We start from the raw sequence: 22066 nt of genomic DNA on the forward strand, positions 1-22066 counted from the left end.
CCATGTCAGTGGAACCAATCTATTAACCTGCATTAACTGGATATGTGACAATAGCTCACATACATGCATCTCACATTTTTTTTAAAAAAGAAAGAGAGAGAGAGAGAGACAGAGAGAGAGGGGAAGGGGGGAAAGAGGATAAAAGGAGGGGGGGGAAAGGAAGGGGCTTAAAGCCCATAAAGTGCGGCTGACGTATAATTTGCCAAGCGAATACAGCTTCATTTTCTGGTGGCCATTGCTAAGGCCAGCGCAGCTTCATGCAGCCCCTGACCTGTGAAGAATTCTAACAAATTGGCTGTATTGTGAAGGCAAAAGGTGCCATCAATGAAGGGACGGTTGGCTGGCCCTAAAGTATGATGGGAAATCACAGGCTGGAATAAAGAGCCATGGTTTTATGAAGTTAACCCCTTTGAGGTTAAATCCAAGCAGGGAGCCTGGGAGAAGGGGAGCGCCCTTCCGATGGCTTAATCGGCAGAGGATAATTTATTCAGATGCCTCGCCTGAACCCGGGAGAAGGCATCCCTCGGCAAGGTGGAGGGAAAAGGCATTATCTGGCTCCCGCCGACGGTGAGGCTTCTCCCTGCTGGGCCAAAGGGCAAGCTATTACTCTCATGCGATTTTGCTTCCTATGCTTGATAGATCATAAGCATCTCGAGGCAGGGAAGGCAATCCATAGGTGGTCTTCTTGATGGTCTCTCGCACCGCAAAAGTAACTTTTGAATAAACAGTCGATAACCAGAGAAAGACTGCCACCTCGGTGTAGTTCAAGTGTTTTTCTGGAAAGACCCGATTAAGACTTATGGGGGGGGGATGTTGTTTTAATGTGTGTGTATTTGGGAGAGTTGAGAATGGGGGTGGGGAAGGGAAGGGGGAATAAATTGAATTCCACTGACACGTAAAGGTGAGCTTATGAAGTTTGCACTTTCCCAAACAAAATGAGAACCGAAATGCAGCCATCCTTCAAAATTTGCAAGTCTCTGAATTTTGCGATGCAATTCTCCATCCAACCAATGTTTGCAAAGATGCATCTGTTACGGGGAAGGGTATGTACAAATGAATAAATGAGCATAAATAACATAAAGAAATGTATTAAATATGGGGACATTGCTTACAAACATGTGCATGCTGATCAAAACTGCACAGAAATCAGAAGAAATTTGCACTGAGATGCTGATGAATTTCCATGAGAACTTTAAACCCCCCCAAACCTATAATACTATAATAAAGCCATGACCAGAACCACAAAACCATAGTAAAACACAGGAGCATGTTCCATAAAGGGAATGTTTGCATGTGCAGGTCCACCTCTTGATGACTCGAGCATCAAGTGACAAACTGACATGGGAAGGAGCCATCATAAATCAATTGTTGCACAAGAACTATACAGGTGCTTCACATTAAAAGCAATATTTTCCCCCCATTGGGATCAATGGACAGAAATTTATCTGCAAGTTAACAAGGTTTCATTCACACATGCATAAACTTCACTTGGCTTACTGTACCCTTAATGACTCACTAGTATAAGAGAGGGAGACAAACTTTTCTCTATCCACTTATGTCATACTCTTTATAAACATGTATCATGCTACATGGCCATACACTGTGTGAAATCTTTGCAATGCAAACCCCCTTCACATCCTGTGTTTCTGTGTAGGATGGAAAGTCACACACACAGAGAGAGATTTTTACATTATCGGTGAATGCTCTACCTGTATGCATAAAGGCCCATAAATCTTCATCTGTCTGCTCTCTTCCTCTCCGAAACAAATTTTAATCCTCATGGTCAAACAGTATGTCCAAAGAGTAATGGGAGTGGGCTGGGCTGTTCATGTTTTAAAGATGCACAATGTCCCTCATTATTTTCCCTCAAAGACACTGAGGAGAGAACATAATGATATCTCCATTCTGCAAAGGTATTCCAAGCTACTATCTTCCTTCAGCCCCTCCTAGCAAAGGCAGAAACCCTTAATAAGCTTTGCCTTGTCAAAGCTAATCAGCATGTTTGGACACTATGGCTGGAAACTGTTTGGAAACTGAGAAGAAAGGCAAGTAGAAGGAGACATGCAATGCTGGATTTATGTATAGGCTAAGTAGGCTGAAGCCTAGGGCCTCTAAATGTAGGGGGCCTTGCCAGACCTCCCACTCCCCAGGGGCAGTCTCCCCCTCCCAAATTGCAAACCCAAGACTTCATTCATGCAAGGGCAGGGCAACTCGGGCCTCTAAGTCTAGGGGGCCTCAGCAGGCTGCCCTCTCCCCAGTGCCGCAGTCTCCCCTCTCCCAAAATTGCAAACCCAATACTTCATGTGAGGGCAGGACAACTTGGGCCTCTAAATCTAGGGGGCCTCACCAACCTGCCTGCTCCCGAGTGCCACAGCCTCCCCTCTCCCAAAATTGTAAACCCAAGTCTTCATGCAAAGCAGGGCAACTCAGGCCCAGCAACTACGAGACTCAGGGCTAGCCAGTGGGGCCCAATTTGAAGCAGTGGGGTGCAACTTGAATTATTATTATTTTTTGGGGGGGTAGGGCCCCAGTTCACAGCCAAAGTCTGCAAAATCTTATAGATATAAATAAAATCCATCTAGATTGCCCTGGTGCAGGGGCCCCATTAGGAGCGGCCCGCTGGGCCCAGTTTGGCTCAATTGCTCCAATTGCCTTAAGGTCAGCCCTGATGAGACTGTGCAGGGATTGGACTGACAAGCCCTGCACCTTCTAGGTCCCTGGTGTCACCATTCAGAGTACAGACTCAAGGACTTGTTATGGAAATAAAGTGGGGCACTTATTGGAAATCAGTTTTGTCACCTCTCCCCCTCCAAACCCCGAGACAGTGAGACCAGCCACCTTTTATTCACAGTCACATAAGGACTACACTACAGCATGGCCATAAACTTGTACGGTCAATTGCTGAAATATACACCTAATATGTAGCAATGAAGATTTATGAATGAACACTGTGTTTTATGAATGGACTCTGTATTTTGTGAATTACCTAAGAGCCACCAATAGGGAGCTCTAGAATCTGACAGCTAACTAATTGGGTTCTACCAAACAGCGACCCCTATTGCTGAAAGCAGGTAACCAGTAGGGAAAGCTTCAGCTCAGCCTTTGCACTGTTGACTGAACTCCCCCTGCTGTGCAGATAATGGAGAAAGCTCATAAATTGTATCCTTTTTGGCATCCTGGCCAACTCTATTATGCTGGTGTAAACCCTTGTGCACCAGAAGCCCAGAATAGCAGCAAATAAAATCCGCTCATACGTCAGCAACTGATAAGACTTGTCAACCAGTTCTTCCAAAGTCTTCCTAAATTATAAAGCTCCAAAATACAGGCCAAAAGAGAGCAGGTCTGGGAAGAGCAAGGCATACAATGGGCACCACCAGTGAAAAGGCCCTGCTCCGTGTAGCTCCTGCCCTGTCATTTGATAGAGTGCCTACTTGCCCTCCTTCTTGACATGGAATGTTCTCTATTGGAGTCTCCAGATCCAGCACAAAGACCATAAGAAGGGAGAGCAGGCACCTTTAAGTTCCCAATAGCTGTTACGCAAGCAAGCAAGCAAGCAAGCAAGCACACAGGTTACCTTTGTCACAGTCAGGACGCCTATGTCCTGGCCATGCCTGCACCCAATCTTGTTTTTGTACAATCTTGTTTGTCATCAATAACCAAACTTATATCATCAACATATACAAGCAGGAAAGTTGTTTTCCTTCATTTGCAAGGATTCGTACAAAACAAAGTGGCACAAATAAAGAAAAGTTCCAGGGTGGTAACAGAAAGCAAACTAAAAATGTTTTTGCAGTTCATCAAAACTATCCAGCAATATCAAGTTATAGGAAAACTGGTGCTATTAACAGTAATCCTTCTAGTTGATTGATTGGTTCAGTAACTTCAATGCACATGACGTGTGATGCTAATTATTTGCCCCAATAGTTAAATGATAACTAATGATAACTAATCAGAGGCAGCTACAGGAAAGCTATGAGATTCAGGTGAGGGTCAGATGCCTTGTCAATCCCAGCAGGTATATAAGAGGACGAACCTGCCTGCCCAGGCCTGTGGCCTGCCCATCGCCGTGTTAATTTTATGCATTTTTTAAAATCACCATGGTATTTAACAATAATATTTTAGGTCCTTTAGAGGAGAATTTGTGAATTGTAGAATTTTAAATATCCGTCATCATCCTTGGCTTTACTCAATTTTGATTATAACACTCTTCCATCTTCTTCTAGTTGTGAGGGTGGGAGATGGGGAGGGGTCTCACAAGTGGAATAGCCTAGGGCCTCTCTTCATCTAAATCCAGCCCTGGAGACATGTAAGCATTCCTGCACGGTGAGCAAACTGTGGATAAATGTTTTTCTCCCTCTCTCAAGACTAGAACTCAGGGACATCCAATGAAGCTGAATGTTAGAAGATTCAGGGCAAACAAATGAAAGTACTTCTTCATGCAGTGCAAAGTTACACCATTGAATTCACTCCCACCAGCCTGGGTGACTTTAAAAGAGGACTGAAGAAATTTAGGGCAGATAAAGCTACCAAGAGCTACTAGCCATGATGCCTATGTTCTGCTTCTACTGTCAAAGAAAGTTGTGAATGTCTGTTGCTGGGAATCACAAGTGCGCATGAAGCTGTTGCACTCACTGCTTTTGTACTTCCCAGAGGCCAATATGGAAATACGATGCTGGACTACATGGGCCATTGACCCTGTTCAGCGTTCCCTTCTTATATTCTTAAATTAATAGTGAGGACAAACTATGGGTTGTAGCCAATATTAATTCTACTCAGAGTAAACCTATTAGGCTTCTGGGCCTGAGGTTCATTAAGTCACCTAAGAAAAGTAGCCAAAGCATAACCCAGGAGCATAATCCCGAAATCTTTTGCCCCTTCTCCTAATTCTAGAACTCAGGGCCATCCAAAACTGGATGAACAAAAACCACAATGCAGCACACAATTAATGCCAACTAAAGTACTTAAAGTATTAGGGACGCGGGTGGCGCTGTGGGTAAAACCTCAGTGCCTAGGACTTGCCGATCGCATGGTCGGTGGTTCGAATCCCCGTGGCAGGGTGCGCTCCCATTGCTCGGTCCCAGCGCCTGCCAACCTAGCAGTTCAAAAGCACCCCCGGGTGCAAGTAGATAAATAAGGACCGCTTACTAGTGGGAAGGTAAACGGTGTTTCCGTGTGCGGCTCTGGCTCGCCAGAGCAGCTTCGTCACGCTGGCCATGTGACCCGGAAGTGTCTGCGGACAGCGCTGGCTCCTGGCCTATAGAGTGAGATGAGCGCACAACCCCAGAGTCTGTCAAGACTGGTCCGTACGGGCAGGGGTACCTTTACCTTTACCTTTTAAAGTACTTTTACATGCTTTGTCTTCTTTCCTTTAGAAATTGGTGGGGTTTTTTGGTACATTATACATTGTGCATTTGTGCAGTTGATGATTTGTTTTTTTCCCCTCTGCCGTTTTGGTTGTTTGGCATATATTATTGTTATTTTTAACCTGTATTTGCTCCCCGGCCCTACCTGTCAAGGCCAGATATTAACCTTCTGCATGCAGAGCAGATGATCTACTGCTGAGCTACAGACCTCCCCCTCAGCTATTCGCAGCAGGGAAGCAACGCAACAGCTTCAGGTGGCAGATGCTGGTCTTCCTCCTGAGTACCTTCTTGGCTTTACCTTTTTGATGGAGAACAGACCTGTGTATGCCACACGGCCTCTCCTACACCCCTGGAACTAGCCTATTTTTTGTACATGGAATGTTGTGGGCACAATCTTCACAATGGGCACCAAAATGTCTTGGTCTACTTCTCTCCCACGTCTCCAGCATGAGACAACTCTGTTATTTCATATCCAAGGATGAGAGGATTATCAGCCGCTTTGCAAAGTTCATATGGGAAATAAAAGCATTCCTGACATGTCCTCTCCCTTCTTATCTCCCAAACAAATCAGGTCAGGCACCGGAGGGAGTGACCGGGTGGTCAAATAACTTTGTTGTCTCTTTCTGCTCTTATCTGGGCATTGGGGAGACCTGAGATAGAAGACAGTAAATATGCCTGTTAATATGATCCATGGGCTGACATCTATGGGTGGTCGCAGATATAAGTCACTGTACTATCTAGCTGCTAGAAATGCATCACATCAGTTTGGGTTTTTCTTAATGCTGTTTTTGTTACCCAACATAGCTGAGAAGCAATAAGCTCCACACTATAGATCCCACAGAGGTGCTATACTGAGCACATTAACCCAACATTGAGGGAACAGATTCCTACTTACTGCACAATATCTGTCAGACCCAAATCAACATATCCCACCAGTAAGCAATTATATATTCCACTTAGTTTCCTATAGACCAGGGGAGGCTAAGTCATGGCCCACCAGATACTTTTGGACTGCAGCTCCCATCATCTTTGACCATATACCATGCTGCTTGGGGTGCATGGGAGTTGGAGTCCAACAGCATTCAGAGGATCACATGTGAGCTATCCCTCCTATAGAGACAGGCTTGCTATAGCTGATATGGTTCCTATCACTCAGTTTGTTTGTCAGAAACTCTGGCACTCAATCAAGAGGAGCGGTGAAAATTTCTCTAGGGAAAACTTCCCCACGTCTCTAGGGCATTAGCAGATTTTGCTTCTGGAAAAAGTGATCTAGTAGGTTCCTCTTCGAGCAAAGGGTGTGCTAGCCACACACCCTTTGCAGGCCACACCCAACACTGACCCTTCTCTTCACCATCACTGAGTGCCTTCAACTGGTTTGAATGTGTCACTGAACTGTGAAAATGCCTAATGTTTAACAGGATGGAGGTTAGAGGTGTGTGTGTGTGTGTGTAAAATTCTGAATCTTGCTTGGCTGGAATGAAGTCTTCTGTACGAAGGTAAGAGTCAGCTCAATTCTTTCTCCCACTTTTGCCTTTGACCACACCCACATTCCCTGTAGCCACACCCCACACTGTTACGCTCCCCAGGTTGTCCACAAGGAAATGTGGACCTTGGTCTGAAAAAGTTTATCCACCCTTGCATTAGAGACATTTTGAAAGGAGCCCAAGCATTTTGGAAAGCCTAGTAAACGTTTCTCAGGTGGCTTCCACACCTCAAAGAGTCCTAACTGAGGTTAGGACACCTAGAGAACAGCTTGACCCTCTAAGTGTCTTCCTTCCTCCCTCTTCCGCCTGCACCCCAGCCCCCAATTCACTTTTTTCCATCTCAAAAGGCTGAGAGAGATAATTATATCTTACAACAATTACCCCGGCTATGAAGTAAAATTAGCACAGTCCTTTCTAATTTAAATGTGTTGAAATTGCCTGAGCATGACAGCAGAAAATTACAAGGTTTATGACACAGGCTTTGGTTAAAGGGATGGCAGTTGCCTGCTGTCTCTTGAGAAGGATGGTGGCAAAAGTTACCTATAAAGTATCTGAGTGCTTTCATCTCCACTTCTTAAAGAAAGGGCAGGTTCCATGAGTGAGCCGTAACTCTGGGTCTTAAATTTTGGCATTAAAAAAGAAAACAGTTGTACCTCGGGTTACATATGCTTCAGGTTACAAACGCTTCGGGTTACAGACTCCACTAACCCAGAAATAGTACCTCGGGTTAAGAACTTTGCTTCAGGATGAGAACAGAAATCGTGCTCCGGCGGGGCAGCAGCAGGAGGCCCCATTAGCTAAAGTGGTGCTTCAGGTTAAGAACAGTTTCAGGTTAAGAACGGACCTCCGGAATGAATTAAGTACTAAACCCGAGGTACCACTGTATAACCAAATCACTGATTTATTAGTTTTGTTTTAGAACCAACTACAGTTACTGGGAGCAGCAAGTGGGATGCAGAATTTTGCACATAGGTCCTGCTTGTAGGCTTCCCATGGGGGCATATGCTTGGCCACCATGAGAACAGGATACTGGACTAGATGGGCCTTTTGCTCTGATGCAGTAGGGTTCTTATTACGTTCTTACCCTGACAGGGGTGGACCACCCATTTTGCCTCCTACAGCAAAATGGGAAGGTTCTGTGCTGCACATGCACCCCACTTGCTTCTCCCGCTGAATCCTTGTTTACTTGGGTCACATGGATGCAGCTTCCAGTTTGTGGCAAGATCTCGTGAGAGCCCTTCCAGAGACCTCCACGTGATTTTGTGTCTGACCAATGCAGAATAGAGACGTATTGCTGCTTCCCTTGATCTGGCCACTAGGCTTCTCTTGATGCAGCCTATAATTGCACTAGCTTTTTTTTTGTTCCTGCATCACACTCATGTTAAGCTTATGGTCTACTCAGACCCCTAGAGCTTTTTCATGTGTGCTGCTGTCAAACCAGGTCTCCCCCATGCTATATTTGTGCGTTAGACCTGACAATTACCCCATTGAAATTCATTTTGTTAGTGTTGGCCTAGTTCTCCAAGCTGTTAAGGTCATCTTGAATCCTGCCTCTATTTTCTGTGGTATTTGCTACTCTTCCCACTTTGGTGTCATGTATGAATTTGTTGAGCAGCCCCTCTATTTTTTCATCTGAAACACCTTTAAATGTATACTGTGGAAGAGGCCTCAAGTTCAATTTGCAATGTTTCCATAGCAGTCAAAATTTTGTAAAGGAAATCCTTTTTTAAAAAAGTGTCACCATTTTTCTGAATATTCACATTTTTGCAAGCAACATATAAGGCATAACACAAGGGACTTTTAAATGTTCTTTTCTCTCTTTAAAAGTCTGCATTTTTATGCACAGTTTCCACCAATACACATTTTTATCCACATTGTTTGTCTGGAGAACTGGATTGCAAAATTTGGAGGAGTGCAAAATTTTAAGTATAGCTGTTTTGACTCATTTGTGGTGTGGATTCCCACCGCCGGAAGTACAAATTAGATAGGTTCCCAGCAGTGATTCCCATGAGGACAGTTATGGCAGATTAAAATATAGCAGCCCTGCAAGAGATTCAAATGTTCCCATATTTCAGCAATTGCATTTTTGCACATGCCACCCCTAAAAAAGTAGTTTACGATGCCTTTTTCTAAATACATTTCTGAGAAGATTCAGTTTCCTGATTCATGTGAATTCAAACAGAACCCATAATTTTTTATTAGTAGTATTTTCATGAGGAAGGTCAGTTGCTCAAAGGCTTCATTCATTAAATTAGTTTGGCCATAAATTAATGTTAAATTTGGTCAAACAACTTTACAACTTGGGAGGTTTGGAAAACAAAACATAGTTCAGCTGTCCCCTTTGCAACCTTATTTTCATAACCCTGTAGCATCCCCTCCCCTCAGCATTCAATAGATATTTTCTCTAATCCACACATCCTCCACAAAGCTATATTTTCTATCAAACCTGAGTGAATATTAAAGAAAACAGAAAAGGGTATCAGAGTTCCAGGTTTGTTTTTCACATGAAATTGTGTGTGTGTGTTTATATATGACTTGGCACTGCAACATACGATGAGCCACGCTGGATATCTTGTCCAGATAGCCTAGATGTCTCTGGAAAGCCCACAAGCAGGACCTGAGTGTAACAACATTCTCCCCTCCTGCAATTCCCAGCAGCTGGAATTCAAAAATTCCAGCAGTGGAAGAAAAACATAGCCATCAGAGTTCATAGCCATTGATAACCTTATCCTCCATCATGAATTCATCTAATCTTTTTCTAATGTCATTCATGTTGGTGGCCACCTCTACATCTTGTGGGAGCAAAGACCCTATGCATTGTGTGGGGGAAAGTACTTTCTCGTGTCTGCTCTAAATCATTCAGATTCATTGGGTGACCCTGAGTTCTACTATTACTATTATGAGAAGAGGAGGGGGGAAAATCTTTCTCCACTTCCTCCATACCATGCAACTGGAGGTGCAGTTAGAAGAATTATAGTCTATATCAGGTTGACCACCTCAAGAACCAAACTAAGCCTTGAAAACACAGAAAAAAGTAGTTCACACCATAGGAGCCAACTCCAAGGGGCCAAGGGGTCTTTGGACCCCCCCATAAAATATTTGAAGGGGGTGGGTGCCCCTGGTCCAAACGGACTTCAGTCGGAAGCAAGTAAGTTGGTGTGATGGCCTGGGAATCTGATTCAGAGGCTGAACCGGAGGAACCCCAGCCTGCACAGGAGTCCCCGCCTCCAGGACCGGCTGAGCTGGGGCAGGGCCTTGGATCTGAGGCGCCTGCACCTGTGCCGGATCCTCAGGAGCAGGCACCAGGTGATTCCACTCTGGCTCCGGAGGTGATTGAGGACACAGTGCCAGCCCTGTCAGGGGAAGGTGAGTCTCCCCCTGGGTCCAGTAACCCTCCAGCCTCTCCTGAGCTGCAGAGGCTCAGGGCAGAGAGGCAGAGGGAACTGATTTCTCCCAGGAGGAGTGCTCGCCTTAAGGCCAGGAGAGGCGGGCCCCCTGGGGGCCAGGACCGCCCCTGGCCTCAGAGAAGATAAAGAAAGGCCAGTCAGCCCGGTCCCAGGTTGCGGGAGCAACGTCGTCTGTCCTTCCAGAGTTCCCGTCCCCGCCCGGCTTCCTGCTTCGAACCCCGCCTCGCTCTTTGTGAACTGCTTCCAGACTCGTGACCCAGGACCGGACTTTGACCACGCCAATGGTAACCTTCCCCCCGGGATCAGCACAGTTAGATAGTACACCAGGGAAGGTTCTAGTCCTTGACCACGTCATATTACAACCTGGATATTTCTGATACAAAGTCAACTTTCTCCTGTCCATTTGTATGCATGGAAACTTCATTGGGGCTCCAGGTCAATCGGAAGGCAAAACAGGGAATAGGGATTCAGCTTGTGCTGGATGGGGTTACATTCCAAGGGGCTGAAAGTTGGGGCATGCTCCTGGATCCAGCATGGATGCTGAGGTCTCTGTGGTGGTCAGGAGTGCATTTGCACAGTTAAATCTGGTACATCAGATACTATATCTAGATCTAGATCTAGATCTATCATCTATATCTATTGAGAGAGATTTAGTTCTATTGATGTTTACTTGTTTTTTAATGAATGAGGGTTTTCCCCTATGTTTCTGACTGTTCTTTTTTTATCTGTACCTGTCAGGGGCAAAGGTGGGGTAGAAATAAATATATAGTAATAACAATATATAATCATCATGGGTGTGCTTCCTGAATGCAGTCCCACAGAAGAAATCTAGCCTCATAGTTCCACCGTCGTGCTATTGTCCTTGTGCAAGTATTTTTTTATTCTTGCACAAGAGATGGCAGAGGATTTAATCACCTGCTTTTGAAATTGGTAAAACCTCAGATTTAAGTTGGCTACCTTAGCATGAACCGCACCTATCTCATTCTTTACTCCAGTAGGTGGTGACACTCAGTGAGTGAAGAGTGACATGGTTGCAAGGCGCTTCCTTTCCTGTGGAAAGGAGGCAGTGGGCAGTGGTTGTCATTTCCTTCCCTTCCTTCCCCTTCCCTTTCTTCAAACATTTCTCTGCTGCTCTGCAGCCTCCATGGCTGTCCATATGTGTTGTTATTTTTTTAAAAAAGGACTATGAGAGGAATTGCCTCATGACAACTCCCCCTGTGCTTTAATTGAAATGTTGGAAGATGGAAAGATGGCTACCAAATGCCCAAGATTGGTTTACTCCCTGCTTTTGTTTCTAAGGGAAATTCTTCCTTTGACTTTTTAAAGGTAGTAAGGCTTCTCTGCCTTCTCGTCCCTACAAGAAAGCGCATTTGAAGACACCGTGGTTTTTCCAGGAGCACCCAAGAAGGCTGCAGAATGCAGACCACTGGAGTGGTGATCTGCAGAGTGAAAGGGGGGGGGGGAACTCAGTTGCCTCAACAATAAGTGGGGGAGGGAAAACCCTGCATTCCACCTATGAGAATTTCACTGATTTTCCATCTTTCCTGTGACAACTTTTTGAATGCATTCCCCCCCCAAAAAATAATAATAATTGATGGAGAATGGTGAAAAGAAAAATGGAAGAAAATATCAGCACAGCACTATTGCATACACCCCACATGAAATTGTACAGGTTTCTTTTTCTTCTAGTGCCTAAAATAAAACCCTTTAAGAAGGGAATGGAGTATTCTTCTCGTCCTCACGGTAATAATTCAGAACTCAGGGAAACGTTTAGGGGTTTTGAAGAGTGATCTTGGCGGATGGTGTTTCCAGTGTGATTTTTCTTTCACTCCTGTTCATTTTATCGCTGGGTTTTATGTGTGTACTTATTTAAGCTGTCTGGGAAAAAGAGCTGTATATAAAAACCGATTAGTTTTTATAGCACTCCAGGGCTGACTTAAAGGGTTTCTTCTTCTTTTTTAAACTTTTTCTTATTGTTCTAAGTTGGGTTATGTGTTTTTATACGCACACGCACACAGAGAGAGAACATAAACAGTAATTTTTGAATGGATGCATATATATATATATATATATATGAACACAAATCAAATTACAGAATTTACTCTTCTTTGAAAAGTTTCACAAAACAATAAAGGGGGAGGATCATTTCACAAAGCAACAAATGCCTGATGCTTAAAATCCAGGGCCGGCTTCCTATACAGTATAAAATTAGTATTATATTCATTTGAGTAAAAGGAAGGGGGAAATGATACTCGTATTCAGGTCTTCTTCTTCTTCGTGTGTGTTTTTGAAGAAAGATTAAAGTCCTCTTGGAAATGAATGAAGTTGATGCTAAAAATAAATAAAATAAAAAATAAAAAGTGTGCTCAACCCCACCCCACCCCCGGCAAAAAAAAAAGTTGAATATTTAATTTTGAAGATAAGAGTGTTCTGCTTTCCTGTATATGGCTGCTACAAATGAAAAGGGGGTGGGGGAGAGAAAGAATAAAAAGTGCATCTTAAAAGGAAAGAAATGAGCAGAAACTGACCTTTCTATGAGCAACTAGATGAGAGAAGGTATTTGGCTAATCCCAGCCGCCTCTGATTGGCTAGACAGAACCGTGTGGAAAATGTCTCCATCTGGACTAATCTGTTCTCAGTTGGATGAGCCGAGGCCTTCCGAGTTAACCTGACATTTAACAATAATTACCCTTTCGTATGACCCCAGCCCAATCTCCTGCTCTCTTGGAAATCTCTCTTTTCGTGTTTGTGTGTGCTCCAAAACCCCTTGACTCTTGTGTTAGAGATAGCTGAGGAAGCGATGAGACGATAATGTTGTTTGTGTGTGTGTGTGTGTGTGTGTGTGTGTGTGTAGCATATATCTCTATATATCACTGAGGTAGGTTTGAATTTTAAAATTTAGCTTCTTAAAATGTGTGACTAAGACTGATCTTCCCCAATAAGATATTGTTTTTGTTAACCAAGAGAGTTTTCAACAACAAAGCGTGTTCACATCAAAAGAGAGCACGTGTTGCGGTTGGGGCCGAACAAAACCCCATGTTAGTGACCAGGCCATAGATGGCTAGAGGCCTGGGAGCAGATTGGAGGATGTTGTTACTGGGGCAATTTGGATGTTGCCAATTTAGGGGTGGGATCAATGGCTTTATAAGCAGGGTCCACAGCTTTCTCTTTCTCTTTTGCTGTGGACACCGGATCACATGGAGCACTTGGACTGTCTGGAGGACAGTGATGCAAACTTCTCATTGTCTGGTTACATTTCTTTATTTCCCCCTTCTTTTAATCCTCTTTAGTCCCTTAAATAATTTAATTCCCCTTTTTCCTGTTCAATTTCCCACCCCACCCCTTACCCTGCCCTGTGGGAAGATTCTCCCTGTATCTGTGGCTTGCCTTTCTTTCGCAGAAAGGTTTTCCCCATTTCTCCTGTTGTAAATTGTGGGGCTAGTCAGGGCTGTTCCCAGCTTAGCTGGAATCACTTTCGTTTATAGCACCCCCAAAGGTTGGCTTTATTTGAGCGTGTGCAGCGCTGTTGGCCAAATTTTAATCTAGCCTTGGGCGGGAGCACTATTTTGAGTTCCTTTAATATTGCTATGAGACTAAGATTCTCAAGAGCAGAGGCATGGAGCCCTATTCGGCCTGGGCATAACTTCCGAGCCTAAGTCTGCTACAGGTAGCAGTTAATTGTTAAGTCTCTGACCTCTCTATAAGAATGTACCTGCTTGCAGGCTCAGTTGCTGCTAATGTATATCTGAGGCAGACAGAGGGCGGCAGAGGCTCTCTGTGACTCCAATGACTATGAGCACTCTGTATATGCTCTTGAACTATGCTGTTTCTGAACAAGTTTATTTTCTTTAAGTTTGTTTTGCCCTGATAGTGGCGACTGCCATTTTAGAGGCGAGCCATTGTGGTTTAGTGGCTAAAGTGCAGGACTAGGACCTGGGAGACAGGGTTCATATCCCCCTCTTAGCCATTGTTATAACAAAACAAAACAAACTGCTCCTTTTGGGCTATTCTGTTGCTGGGTAGTTCGGCCCATTTGTGATAAAAGAACTTTGGGTTTCTTGAAGGGGTGCTTCCCTCTAAAAGGGCAAGCAGGGGTACCTGGACAAGCTGTGGGCTACCTCAACTCTGCTATTTCACTGGAAACATTTATGCCTGGCCTGGCAGGTGATCCTAGGGCTTTGCCCTAGAATTCGATGGCCTGGAAGTGTTTCCGGCCTGAATAGTGTCCCCATGTGGTCCATGAAGCATTGGTTTCACCAGTTCCTTACATTGTTTAGTTTTTGCGGACTATGACTGGGTTTTTGCAAATGCCTCAAGAGCTTGCCTCTCCTGCAGGGGATGACTTGTGGACGCCCCAGGTGTCTTCTTCCAGAAGGAAGCATCTCCGAAGGCTGCAATCCAGGAGGAGGGCAAAGAGGAGCAGGGATCATGATTCAGACATCACCTTGGACCTCTACAGGGGTCAGGGTGAGGCTGTCCCGGGTCTTTAGGGATCATCCTGGATAACTCAGCTGGTCAGCGCATAGTGCCGGTAATGCCTAGGTTGCAGGATTGGTCCCTATATGGGACAGCTGCATGCTCCCCCATTGCTCTACCTGGACACTTAGGTCCAGTGTCAAGGGCCTTTGGGTGGTTCCCTCACTGCGAGGGATGTAACAGGCGCCACGTTTGCAATATGCAAGCGGGAGAAAGCACCTTTGTGTGCCCGCACTGCAGTTTGCTCTGTGCGTTGCAGGGCACAGCGCTGCACGGGCTGCATTTGCATTGCATTGCGTGAGAGATTTGCATTTGCATTGCACAGAGGTGTGCATTGCACAGAGGGTGTGAGTGCATTGCACAGAGGGTGTGTGTATTGCACAGAGTGTGTGTGCATTGCACGGAGGGTGTAGTGGCATTGCACAGAGTGTGTGTGGTTTGGTGTTTTTTTGCATTGCACAGAGAGTGCATTGCACGGAGTGTGTAGTTGCATTGAACAGAGGGTGTGTGCAGTGCACGGAGTGTGTATTTGCATTGCATGGAGGGTAGTTGCATTGCACGGAGTGCGTTTTTTGCATTGCACGGAGTGTGTAGTTGCATTGAACGGAGTGTGTAGTTGCATTGCATGAAGTGTGTAGTTGCATTGAACGGAGTGTGTAGTTGCATTGCATGGAGTGCGTTTTTGCATTGCACGGAGTGCGTTTTTGCATTGCACTGAGTGCGTTTTTGCATTGCACGGAGTGTGTAGTTGCATTGAACGGAGTGTGTAGTTGCATTGCATGGAGTGTGTAGTTGCATTGCACAGAGTGGGTAGTTGCATTGCATGGAGGGTAGTTGCATTTGCATGGAGTGCGTTTTTCCATTGCACGGAGTGCGTTTTTGCACTGAGTGTGTAGTTGCATTGAACGGAGTGTGTAGCTGCATCGCACGGAGTATAGTTGCATTGCATGGATTGTGTGAGCACTGCACGGAGTGTGTTTTTGCATTGCACAGTGTGTGTCTGAAAAGGAAGCTGGCTCGGCGACAGTTTTGTCGGGACTTTTTTAGCGGTTCTGGCCAGCGTCGGCCCTGTAAATTTACGTATTATGATGGCAGCACAATATGCCCCCTGCCCAAGCGGGGCTGGAAGCTGGCAAGCAATACCTCAATACTTTTTGCCCATATTCCCATTTTATTTAGGGATCCAGTTGGATATCGTTGCTAAAACATACCACTTGCCTATGGAGAAGCTGTCTGCCTTGAAGGAAGTTATTTTTGTAATACTTCCTCTGTAGCAAGTGATGCTTCATCAGATCCGATCTTGCTGGGTCACTTAATTAATCTTGCATGCAGAGTGGTTGCCCCAGGCCACCCCTTCCCTTCACACTAGGCCAGGCTGCCTGCGGCCTGAGGTCCCCTTACCTTTCTCATGCAATGGTTGCAATTCCTAAATGTTGAGGTCCCCTTACCTTTCTCATGCAATGGGATCTCATGCAATGGTTGCAATTCCTATATGTATGCAATAGTAGTTGGCCATGGCAGGATACTTGCACAGGGATTTTTCAGGTTCATGCTGATGCTGCTGGATCTTTGCCCTTTGGTTTTTTATTTCAGGGGCTGCTGGTGTGCAAAGCCATGGCCTCAAGCCCGGTATGGTGAGGCAATCATGTGACCTAACTTTTGAGTTTTCCCCATTGTAGTAGCAGTTCACATGTGGCCCGAGGAGTTCAGTGACCATCGGATCTGCTTTTGGTCTGATAACCAGGTAGTGGAGAGCGTCTTGGCTAAACAGTCCTCATGCTCCAGCAGAGTCTCCGCCCCTCCGCTCACGCTTTTGAGCTGCACCGCTTAAGGTTTAATATTGTGCTTTCTGCTCTCCTGATTACGGGATCCTCTAATGATGTCTCTGACACTCTATCCCATTTTCAGATGGAGCGCTTCAGATCCTGGGCTCCAGACTCAGCTATTGCCAGACTTTTCCAGACCACCTGTGGCATTTTGACAACAATTAGTAATTACAGAGAGCAGCAGCTTCCATTTCCCCTTCTGCTTTTAGCTCTTATGGGAAGGCCTGGATGGATTTCTTAGCCTTAAGCTGGCAGTCCTCGGCCATTCAGATTAACTGGCCCCCTTCCTCTGAGCAGATCCTGCAGTATTTGGTCCACCTGCCGCAGATTGGGCGTGCTGTTATAACTATAAGAATTCAGTCCGCTGCAATGTCTGTTATACTGAAGCTTTATTTTTCAGAGACCTTTGCATGAAGTTTGTAATGCGCAGGGCCTTGGAAGGTTGGAATAGGCTCCAACCTCATAGGACAGTGGGCAGGAAGTCGGTCAATTTTACCTATGCAGGATCTGCAACAAGTTAAAACTTGTCTGCTGGTAAAAGATCAAGGCGAGACTCCTTTCAGTATTCCATTGCATTTTGGGCACTGAGGGTTGGGGAAATGGTTGTTGGAGCCAGCACAGGGCTGAGAGTCTGGAGGCTTATTGCTTCAGGACTTTTCCTTATCTGCTTTGGAGCTTGTCATTAGAGTCGGGAACTCTAAAACAGACTTAGTGGGCAGGAGTGCCACAATCAGGCTTCCCATTACAGATGAGGAGGGCCCTTGCACGGTTATGGATACCAGAAAAATTTGGCTTTTCATTCCCCTGGGGGCTGGCCCACTCCTAGTGCATGAAAATGGGTTCCCGTTAGCCAGGCATTAATGTGCTTACGTCGTGCACCAGTTATTACGGCCTGCGGCTTGCCTACCACTGAACACGCCTCATTCCTTCCGAATAGGGCTGCTGCAACGGCTGCACACTGGGGGCCTGTCTGTAGACAGGATTGTGAATACGGGTCATTGGAAGTCTGACGCTGACAAGGGTTATATCAGGAAGTGTCACAATGATGTCTGTGCTGATGCTTGTCTGTTATTTCCTTTTCTCATAGGAGCAGCGGTGCACATTTGGGCCACAGCATTGTACACTGGGCTGGCAAGCGCGCTGACAAGTCTGGACTGGGGCGCCATCTCAGTCTTCCTGCCCATGTGAACATATACTGGATGTCCAGATGGGGAATGCTTTGGGAGGAGGTCCTTCCTTTGGTGCGGTCGAGTGTGACCTGTGCAGGTCCTCCCGCAGTGCTGGTGGTACAGCTGGGCGAGAATGATTTGCTGTCTTCCTCCAGCATAAGTTTGCATTCCTGCATGCAAGAGGGCTTGGATTGAGTTGATGGCAGCTCTCCCTGGACTCAAAATATTTAAGGCATTTGGTTCAAGGTGGTCTGGAGGGGGGGTTGGAGCACCTGTCCCCTCCAATGCGCAAAGATATTCCATTAAAGGAAACCAAGGATTTGCCATGCTTTGTCAACCCCTTTCGAGGGGTAGGGCCACGCAAGAGTCCCTGGGAGCATTTGGGGTGAGCTTGAGTCTGATCCTGGTTCATTGCTCCCCCACGCTGTTTACTTGTACTGACGATTTGGTGGGGCCCAGTCATCAGTGCTGCCCTGCTGAGGTCAGGTGCAGCTAGTCGGGAACCAATGCCTAGACAAACTACCACCGAGCAGGCCAGAAAGCATGTTAATATGGCGGTGGAAAATAAAATAAATAAAGTAAATAAAATAAAATAACATAACATATAAAATAAAATAAATAACAAATAAAATAAAATAGGTCCTTGCTTTAGGTGGTTCTGTGATATTGCACCCTGCTATTTTCTTCAAGACTGTTCCCCTCTTTGGGGCAGATGGGGGGTGCATCTTTCCCCTATGGGGAACAACACCTGGCGGGATGCGATTGCCTTGGGATTCATTGCTCCCCCACAATGTTGCTGGTACTGACGATATGGTGGGGCCCAGTCGTCAGTGCTGCCCTGCTGAGGTCAGGTGCAGCTAGTCAGGCATGGGGTTTGTCGGTAAAAAGGATTAGGACCTGGGCCGATGGAGATCGGACGCATTCAAGGTCTATGTGCAAAAATGATGTGTTGTTGTACTTACATGTGTGTGTTTTAACCCTAGGTCAGGCTGCTATCCACATCTGGGTAGTAGGGCACAGTATTGTGCACTGGGCTGCGGACAGAGCTCACCAGTCCGGACTGGGTGAAGGCCTGGGATTCCCGCAGCACGTACATGTGTCTTGGATCTCCAGAAGGGGGATGCTGTGGAGAGAATTTTTACCTCTCATGCGAAGGCGTGTCCTCCAGTTCGGCCCTCCTTTGGCGATCGTGGTGCAGCTCGGGGAGAACGATATGGTTTCTTCTTCCTGCTACGGGCTGCGTGCGGCCATTTTACAGGACCTGGGGGAGCTGGCGGCACTGGTGCCGACTTCAAAGTTAATTTGGTCACAGCTTCTTCAACGCCGCATTTGGTGTGGTAGCCCTTGCCCTGCTGCCACCGAACGCGCAAGGAAGCGGATTAATTCCGCAGCAAGTAAGCTGGTGGTGAATCTGGGCGGGTTTGTTATCCCTCACCCTCTTATCTCATTCAAGGCGATTGAATTTTATAGGGATGACGAGGTTCATCTCTCGCCAGTGGGGAATGATGCGTGGTTGGATGCTTTGGCGTCCAGGTTGAGGGTGTGGCTTGATTTGTGAGTGGTTGGCGGCGAGCGTAAGGGCTCGAATGGCGGTTAGGCATTGGTTTAAAATTGGTTGGTGGAGGGGTATGGATTGGCTGTGCCTGCCCCTCCAATGCTGCTGCAGACGGGTATTCCGTTAAAGGAATTCTGAAGCTTACCATCCCCTTCGTCCAAACCCTTGGAGCAGGGTGCGGGCCGCGTAAGCTTCAAGGAGCAAGCGCGGAGTAGCTGAGGGCCTGTCACGCAGCTCCAGCTGACTCTGTCCCTTGTTCCTCCGGGACTGACTAGGGAGTCAGTGCTGTCCCCCATGGCGGGGGGTGACAGATAGTCATAACCAATGCCTAAGCAACCACTCTCAATTTGTATTCAAATAAAGTTGTGGCCAAAATTATGCCAAAAACCTTAAACAAAAATTATGTGTGATGTGTGAGTTATTGGGAAGGGGGGTTTTGGTGGACCTCAACACGCAAAGCGTGTTCACATCAAAAGAGAGCACGTGTTGCGGTTGGGGCCGAACAAAACCCCATGTTAGTGACCAGGCCATAGATGGCTAGAGGCCTGGGAGCAGATTGGAGGATGTTGTTACTGGGGCAATTTGGATGTTGCCAATTTAGGGGTGGGATCAATGGCTTTATAAGCAGGGTCCACAGCTTTCTCTTTCTCTTTTGCTGTGGACACCGGATCTCCCGCCCGCCCTCCCTTGCCTGGGCTTGCGCCTTGACCTTGCTCTGCCTGTCATGGGGTCGTTCGCCTTGGTGCGGGGGCCCAGTAGGAATTTTTCCAATTGGCTGATTAGTGCGTGCCTTTTGGGTTTTGCCTACTGCTTAGCAAATCGTCACAACTTGTAAGGTTAGCGGTTAGGCATTGGTTTAAAATTGGTTGGTGGAGGGGTATGGATTGGCTGTGCCTGCCCCTCCAATGCTGCTGCAGACGGGTATTCCGTTAAAGGAATTCTGAAGCTTACCATCCCCTTCGTCCAAACCCTTGGAGCAGGGTGCGGGCCGCGTAAGCTTCAAGGAGCAAGCGCGGAGTAGCTGAGGGCCTGTCACGCAGCTCCAGCTGACTCTGTCCCTTGTTCCTCCGGGACTGACTAGGGAGTCAGTGCTGTCCCCCATGGCGGGGGGTGACAGATAGTCATAACCAATGCCTAAGCAACCACTCTCAATTTGTATTCAAATAAAGTTGTGGCCAAAATTATGCCAAAAACCTTAAACAAAAATTATGTGTGATGTGTGAGTTATTGGGAAGGGGGGTTTTGGTGGACCTCAACACGCAACAACAAAAACAACAACAAACTACTATTGCTATTGTTGTTGGTTATTATTATTGTATTGTTGTTCTTCAAACAAGCCTACCCAAATATGTAGAGTGTTGATATGTGTTTTAATCTGTTTTTAGTTTATCATTTTTTAAAATTATTTTTTCTCACATTTTAAATAGGTGCTTGGTTTTGCTGGTTTTGCTGCTAATCTGGATTTTTTTCAAAAATGAAAAAAGGAACAAAAAATGAAAATGACTCCTAGGACATAAATAAATGAATATTGTTATTATATTAAGTGGGAGTGACTTTTATTTTCAACAGAACAAAAATGGGCTTTCATTTAAGTTCCAGTCTGGATCCAAAAGGTCCCTTATTTGTGGGGAGGAGAAATGGTCCGTGGAAACCAGTTCAGAGAGAAAAGCAGAGTTCAAGGGTCACCAAGGCTAACCGTAGATGAAATGTGTCTATTTCTTTTTCACCTGAGGCTGGTTTCATCTTTTCTCTGAAAGGTCATTGTGATAAAACAAACACACACACACATCTTGGAAGGGAAAATATTCAGCTCTGGCTGGGTTTCCCCTTTCCTGTACAGCTATGTTTATTTACGTGTGGGTCGGCCAACTTCCCCCCCGCCTCCGCCCAACTGTACTGTCCTTGAAGGAGGCTGAAAGACTAAATGACCCTGAGTTTAATTCTGGGAAGAATCAGCTGCGTTGAAGCAGAAAGCACTTCTTTACTGTACTCTGACCATTTCTCCCGACTACTGAAAGAAGTATCCCAACAAAGTTCCTGTCAGGACTGAACTGGAGACTTGGAGCTGTCTGCATTTAACTTGTGCTACTGCTTCCAGCTCTCTCCAAAGAAGAGAAATACAAGACGGACGGACAGACAGAAGCAAGGGGCACTGTCAGAGTTCAAGGGCACATTGCAGCCAGACAAAAAATCACGGAAGGAAAATCTGAAGCAAGCTCAGTGATGGGTGTGGCCTGAGAAGATAGGGTATCCCGAGGACCAGATAAATAGAGATGCCTGGAGGACCAAATGGGGGCCCAGGCCTAAGGACCTCAACCTTATCTTTACACCAAAACACCAAAATGGGCTATGTGATACTGTGTCCTTTTATAAATGATTCTGGGTCAGGCTTCTTCACCAGACAGAGTAAACCAGTCTGTGCAGATGGCTACAGAGTTAGGCCACATTGACACCATATATTTAAATAATAAATAATAATATTTTTTTATTTATACCCCATCCTTCCTGGTTCAGAAAACTGGGCTCAGGGTGGCTAACAAAAAATTTAAAACACTTAATTGATGCAACAAGAAACAGCATAAAATACAGTATAAAACATTAATAACAATAAAGTCAGAATTCAAAAATCAATTTAGGGGGGAAATCCATCCAATAAAGTCCTATGATAGCACTTTCAGCAGTCATCGCTTCCAGCAAAGAATCCTGTGAGGTGTAGTTTGTTAAAGCTGCTTAGAATTGTTAGCAGACGCCTATTCCCTTCCAAGAACTACAGTTCTCAATGTTTC

The sequence above is a fragment of the Podarcis bocagei genome (assembly GCF_964188305.1).
Source record: "Podarcis bocagei genome assembly, chromosome: 14".
In the NCBI taxonomy this organism is placed as follows: domain Eukaryota; kingdom Metazoa; phylum Chordata; class Lepidosauria; order Squamata; family Lacertidae; genus Podarcis; species Podarcis bocagei.